This window comes from Halyomorpha halys, unplaced genomic scaffold (assembly GCF_000696795.3).
Source record: "Halyomorpha halys isolate HHAL.00 unplaced genomic scaffold, Hhal_1.1 Scaffold1036.1, whole genome shotgun sequence".
In the NCBI taxonomy this organism is placed as follows: domain Eukaryota; kingdom Metazoa; phylum Arthropoda; class Insecta; order Hemiptera; family Pentatomidae; genus Halyomorpha; species Halyomorpha halys.
The window spans coordinates 512035-520007 of NW_027109566.1; positions in this window are offsets into that span (position 1 = coordinate 512035).

The following is a 7973-nucleotide window of genomic DNA, read 5'->3' on the forward strand; positions in this document are numbered from 1 at the left end:
AGACTGATCTACATGACTGTAATAAGGCCAATCTGGACATATGGAGTTGAGCTTTGGGGCTCCACTAAACCTTCGAATTCCTCTCGTATTCAATCCTTCGTAAAATCCTCAATGCTCCTTACTTTTTCACAAATAAAATCATACATAAGTCTTTATGGTCTTTAAGGTCTCTTAATGTTCCCTATGAAACCGATCTAGCCTGAACCAGATATCACTCCTTCCATTATAAACTCTCTAATCACTCAAACCCCCTAGTTTCTAATCTTGCATCCTCTTCCATTCCTTTCAATGCTCCGAGGCGCCTGAAAAGAAGATGGCCACGAGATCAGCTAATGTAAAATATCATTAGAGTGCTACCAATGGGTAGTTTCTCTACACGCCTATAACACTCCAATTTAACTTAGATCAGATTTACTAAATGTATTATAATGTATAGTTGTAGTAAATTTGTTAAAATATAAGCCATAACAGAGCTGTTTACGTTCGATAGTTCCAGAAATACAGTTTTTTGGAAAGCAAAATTTCATAGAAAATGTAATGAAAACTCAGTAGTTATTGAATTTATTGTGGGAAATCTATATCTCAGGAGCCATGAGACGTATAGATATCTATTAGCACTCAAATTAAAGCTCGTTTAATGTGCTATAAAGTAGTTCATGATGTTTATATTCGTAAGAGTAGTAGTACCAAATGTAAGTATCATAAAAACTACCACCATATGAAGATAAACGTTATTAACTTTTTTTCAGTACAATAAACTATCTTTAAGTTCATTGCTGGCAGACATCTGTACGTCCAATGGTTCCTGAGATATACTTTTTCAAAAATTAAAAATTTTATTTTAACAACCAGAAAGCAAAATATTGTGTATTTATTTTGGAAAATATCATAAAAACTACTACCCATACGAAGAGACTACATCATCTGTACGTCCAATGGTTCCTGAGATATACTTGTTTCAAAAATTGAAAATTTTATTTGAACAAACAGGAATCAACATATTGTGAATTTATTTTGGAAAATATCATAAAAATTACTACTCTTGCACGTTATAAACTACATTAAGGGGCCTCTACGTGTTGGCCGAGCCATGGACATACTCAGACGTACGCGAGCATGGAGAGTCGGTTTTTTGGACACAGATCAAAGGGGTTCGTGAGGGCGCTCGAGTAGCGTCTCCACCATTGTTCTTTATCTAGTTGCAACTTAGAGCTGTCACTTTTCATATGTTGTTTAAGTACACAATATGCACTAAAATAACATATTTCTTAACTAAATACATCGTTTAATAACATTTATAAACAATTGAAATTCTTACAATAAATAAAAAATGACTTGCACCACTTTCAGTCCCACAGGCTGAAATAGTTAATACAATACGTTAACTTCAATAACACAATACCCAATAGGTTAATTCTTTATACAGGAAGAAAAATAAACGTATTAGTATATCTTTACAATCTAATCTTCCATTGTATACATTTTTTACAAGATTATATATACAACAGCACAATTATGAAAGTTAAAATAAAAGATGAATTTAATTAATTTTTATTTAATTTTAAGCTTATCTAGTCCGATTTTTGTGAATTGTTGTCATCCACCATCTTATTTGTCGTATTTTACGTTTTCTTTTTTTCTTTTGTAATAAAAATAATATAATCCCAGGGCAATTGCTGAAATCACTTCATTTCCACCAATGTTCTATGTCTAGTTGCAACTGAGAGCTGTTAGGAGGTTAAAGGTGTTTGTTGGTACTTTTTATAATTAATCTTATTTATTTATATTTAATTTCTTTAATTTTCTTTTTTTGTAATAAAAATAATACAATCCAAGTGCAATGGCTTAAACCACTAGTACGTCCTCCATGCTTGCCTCTCTGAATAACACTGACATGTGGATGGCCCGCTCTGTGTTTACCGAGAATTTGTACGAGCCTCCGATCCGTGGCGAGCGGCCAACATGTGGATCCACCTTTATAGAATCAACTAGCTTTAATTTGAGTGTTAGTCGACATCTGCACGTTTAACTAATGGTTACTGAAATATACTTATTCGTAAATCAAACATTTTGTCCGAACAACTATGAATCAACATTTTGTGAATTTATTTTGGAAAATGTGAATTTTTGTGATATTTGCATATAATACTACTACTACGAAGATAAACATAATAAAATACATTATAATATTCTTAATTTAAAACAATTTTGATCCCTTTTTTTCCTCTCAACCTTTATTCTTTAAAATTTCTCCAACGTTTCGACCCTCAGGCCATTCTCAAGGATTCCACCTTCAATATTGATGTCATTTCTTTTTTAAATCTTAAAATTGCAGGCTAATTGCTCATTAAGTTAATTAAGTTGTAAATGTAAGTGATTTGTATTGTATTTTCTATTTCGGGGAACTTTGTGAATAAACTAAGGACACGGCTAAGTAGCAAATCGATAGACGTCCTCTGTTTTCTGAAATAATATTTCATTAAACAAAAAATATATAGAATATGCAAATTTGTATTAAAATTTCCCGGAATAGAAAATACTCAGTCCTTTGCTTAATTGTCTTTAAAACTAAAATTTATTTTATTTATTAATGCATTGAAGTACCACCAATGGGTGGTTCCTTCCCAAGATTTTCAAGTGTATATGAAACATACTACATATTTACCTATTATATTATACAGTATTATTTTGTACAGTTGTAAATTACAATAAATAAATAATTAAATAAAGTATGTATGCATAAACTTTATTTACTCTTGTCTTTCGGCTTTGATTATAATTTATATTATATAACACACAGTTATATATTTTCTAATTGTTTTGAATAAGTATCCATCTGTATCTAATAACATTGTTTTTTTTAAAAATAATATGGTTATTATAAAAATATTAAAATATATTGTTTTTATTTATTCGAACCTTTTGCTGAATAACTAGTTTCACTATTATAAAAATATTTACATCCTTATATGTGAAAATTATGCATAAGCAACGAATAATTTTTTTTAAAGTTTTTTAATCCTGGTCAAAATTGCATAAAAAATTTTTACTATCAATAAAATTGAACAGTAAATAATTTCAGTTTTCAAAAACTGCTTTTAATCATTCTAAATTTTCTGTTAAAATTTTTTGTTCGAATTACAGAATATTCGAGCAAAATTTTTTTGCTAACCGGTTAAAACCGGTTTTCTGGAAAAATTACTATTCGAAACCCGGTTTTGTATAAACCCTAATCTATACGTCACATAGCTCCTGAGATATAGATTTTTCTAAATAAATTCACTAACTTCTACTCTTTCAGTACATTTTTATGAAATGTTGCTCTTTAACAAGATATATCTTGAGAACAATTTAAAGTAAAAGAACTCTGTTAGGGCTAATATTTTAGCAAATTTACTCTACTTAAAACATATTCTCTTACGTTTTCTTGTGTTGAAGGTAGTTAAAAAGATATGGAGCACTGAATGACGAATTAATTCTTTTCAACATTTTGAAACAGCCGCCATTTTTTATTTCCCCTAACTATGCTTGCGGACTCATCAATTTTGACTAGTAATTATAAGTACATAGTTTTCAATAAAGTAATAAAAATTTGGGGTGAAATAACTGACTTTTTTCAACCGGGCTCTTGTACTATATTGTCTATACCAGAGGTTCTCAATCCTTCTGTAACTGTAGGCACATTAATAGATTATCTGGCGACGGTACTAAAGTAATTTTTATGAAAATTACAACAAGTTTCAGTAAACAATATGATTACTAATAAACCTATTAGCCTCAATATCACCTATCAAACTATACCTACTGAGGTAGTACTGTCACGATTCCCTGAGTGACAGTAACTGTTATGGCAGGGGAACCGTTTTAATGAGTGCGAAAATTACTACCATGGCTTTAAACTGCCAACACGTTAACTAGTTCTAACGTAACAGTTACTAGTAAACTAGTTCAACTATCATACAATTTACTCCTTGTTAGTGAGCATGGGTAAAAGTGTTTTTGTTTGTGTAATCATTTGAAATAAAAATGATTTTATCATTTGACCTTCACTATTACATAATGTTTTTTTTCCTCTCCTGCCTTCAGCCGAAAATTAGAACACAATAATCCTTAATTTATTTATTTTTATCTTGTTTCGGGGATACTTTGTTTCTACAATTGTAAACAGTCCATTAATTTCATTTCTAATTATTTAATATATAAATAATAATAATAAAGGCTTAGTGAACCCGAAGGATCCAAACCGATACCACCAATCGTTCTATATTCGTTAAGACAATCCTCCCATCTACGTTTCGATCAACCCTTCGGTTTATTAATATTTTAGAGATCCGTTCATTACTAAGTCCCATAATCCTGTACCCTATCTCATTCGTCACAATGCTATAACCTTTTTTTTTTATTTAATATCAGATCGGCCTGGGGGGCCTTACATGGTTGATATAACAGTTACATTTTTTCTTTTTTAAATAATTGATTATGGGGGAAGGGAAAGTATAGTCTCGTGCAAAAGATACCCCTAACGATTTTCAACGCTTTAAATATTGAATAATTGTGAATAATAACAATGAATTATAAAAATAAAATAAATAGATAAAAATAATAATTCTTAAGAAGGAAGAAAAAGAGTTAATAACAAAAACAATGACATTTTTAGATCTAATAAAATAAATAATTGACTTCTAATGGAAAAAAAGTTAATCAGAGAAAAAATAAATAAAACAGTAGCAATGTCAGTAACAGAATAGACAATTATAAAAATTATAACAGAATGTCCTACAGCAGCCTAGGTTTCAGTCTTCGAGATGAGGTTGGATTTCCCAAGTTGTAAGTTACTGTTCCTTAAACGGCCGGTAACTGGAAGTATCATAATAATAACTGATGTAGTCTTCTATTGATTCCATTTGTATTTTCCGATGAAATTGGTTATTTTTTACAAACCAAGGGACATCCACTGCGATTTCTTTCTTTTGAAACGAATGTAATGTTTTATTTTCCGTAAGTGATGCCGCTCCCTAGACTTCACAGCCGTACATCAGTAGTAGCCGGAGTAATGTTTTAAAAATAAGTTATTTCTGGTTTTAATTTATATTTTATATTTACGATTGGATATAGCATTGCTAATCTTGCATAGGTTTGGGTTAATTTAATGTTAATATGGTGATTCCAGGTGAGGCGGCGATCGAGGTGAATTCCATGGTATCTTACTGCTTCACTAGCAGGAGGCCATTGCAGTTATCTATCTTTGAGGATTGGTTCCGGTGGGTCTGGTGGGCGTCTGAGAGTAAAAACTTTTGAAGTACATTTTTCAATATTGAGGCTAATCATCCGTTAAGTAAAGTACTGTTCAAGATCATTGTTCATTGTCACTGTTGAGGAATGAACTCAGAATATCGTATAAGTTTTTCGGAGTGTCTACTTTCTTTAGTTTGTATTGGAGACCTCGATGACAGAGCTTATCAAACCCTTATCAAATTCAGATTCTGTTTATTATCAATTCTGATAGCCTTGCCTGTTGGTGAGAAGTGGAATGACTATACCGAAATCCGTATATAAAGTCCGGAATAATCTCGATGCACTGAAGAAAAAGAAGAAAGATGCATTTGTAAGACTGATTTCAGTATTATTCCATCAATGGGTAATAATCTGTTAGGTGATTACGTCTTTAACGTTTTTCGAAACGTTAAATCGGGAAAATATCCAGTACGTAGACAACCATTAAAAATTGATGTCAAGAAAACAATAGCTTTCCTGGGTAACATTTTATTTGCTATGCTGGGTACCAAATCAAGGGCGGAACTTTTCTTTATTTTAAGCGTGTTAATCAGTTCTTAGATTTCTTTTGGGGTCGTGAATTTAGGTGGGAGTTGAACTGTTGCAAGGGGGAGATTAAATACTCCTCAATTTCGTCATTAAGTATATTCCGACTTCTTTCGCATTCTGTATTGGAAAAAGTTATTTCAAAGAAATCTGCAGCTTTTTGGCGTCGCTGGTGATGAATTCATCATTGTACAACAATACTCGGATTTTTTTTATGTTTATGGAGTAGACGCGGCGTAGCCTTCCATAATGATTGGTTCTGAATGTCTAAATCTTTTAGATAGCGTTAATACTTAAAATATAACTATTCTTCCAGATCCTTTTTTGTTTCGTGTTTAAGGTGGTTCCATTTCTTTTTGAGAACAGAGTCTCTAGTGCGCTGTATCCTATTCATGATTTTTCCTTTAATATTTAGTACTGACTTGGACAGCTGCTAGAGACTGTTTTTCCCCTTAACTGGAAAGGTCGCACAGTTGCATCATATATACTGTTTGAGATTGATTCATTTAGTTTCATTATATTTTCATCGATTTCTTTAGTGGCAGGAAATTCTTTTTTCAGTTTTAATTTCTCATCAACTAGAATTTTGTACGTTTTCCAGTCGATAACTCTATTAAAGAGGGATTTTCGCTTCGTTTCTTTGTGTAACTCAGTTGAGAAGCTGATTAATATAGGGATATTGTCCGAATTTAAAGCTGTGATCACTTAAGATCAGAGGAGAAGTCTAAAAGTTTTTGTTAATACAATATCCAGAATGTCAGGTTTACAGCCTGGTCTGTAAAAAGTAGGTTCATTTGATGCGTGTATTTGAACATTGTGCCATGAACAAATAATAATAAGCAAATAATAATAAGCAAATAATAATAAGCAAAATAAGAATAAGCAAAATAAGAATAAGCAAGGTATTTCCGCTAGAATTTCATTAACGGCACCTCCCAGATAATGATCTCACTGTTTATGTCAAAGTTAAAGGAAAACTGGATGCTATAACTTGAATTATATTTACAGGATGTAGTTCCCTCAATCCAGCATTGTGTAGCCTTCTAACACATCCTTTTTCGGTCCGAATATTTTACATAATAATTTGTTTTCAGAAATCTTAAGGCGCTGTTCTTCCCTTAGTATAAGAGGACACATTTCGAATCCATAAAGAACAGTCGGAAGGATAATAGTTTTGTAAATTATAACTTTAAAGTTTTTGGGTTATTTTATTTATTTATTTTTCATACAGATAGTTTGATTATGTTCATCTTGTCTATTCTTTTGTTTGTATATATTTTAGAGAGTTTTTTATTATTATTTTTTTAATTTAATTTATTTTATTTTTTTTATTTATTTATTTAATTTTAATTTTTTATTTTAGTATGTATGAGATCATTCATCACTATTACCTATTGCCCACAACTGTGTGGCAGATTGTAATAACTATAAATAAATAAATCTATGAAAAAAAAAAAAAAAAAAGGTTTTTGGACAGTATGTTTTAATGTGTAAAAGTCCTATAAATAAAAAAAATAATTTTTGTAACAATTTTTTTTACCTACCTAATGTACTTCAGCATTACTGTTTGTCCGAATATAAGAAAAGATATTTTCCAGAAAATTAAATAAAATAGAGAAGCCTTATTTCTGGGTTGTATACTTGGGATTCTAGCAGGAATAGTGCTAGCCGTGCATCAAACAATGTCGAATTCGGGCCTTTAATTATTATTATAAAGACACCGGTGTCTCCTCTTTAGTTTCAGCTCTGTCAAGGCAGGTTTTGGTCCAAGTTAATAAACATAAATCCCAGGCTTTCGGGACCCTTTGATGCGCCGCGGCGACACCTCCTGGGATCGCACCTTTCGAAGGCTTGTAATGAGTAATGTTTTTATTCAGCAGTATAGACTGGTGCGGAGAGGACGTGTTTGTCACTTACCGATATTGTGTTTCTAACCATTATTAAATATAAGTGATCGTGTTGAAACGCGTGGAACACATTATAAGCTTGTTTAATCATTTAAGGTTTGTTCCAACACGGATCAAAGCTATCATCAAACTGTCGGGGGCATCCGGATGCTTCAGTAATTTGATTATAGTTTTGACTCGTGGTCGACCAAATGTGTTACGCATTTCTATTAAGTTGTTAAGGTCTCGAATATGTAATAATAAAAA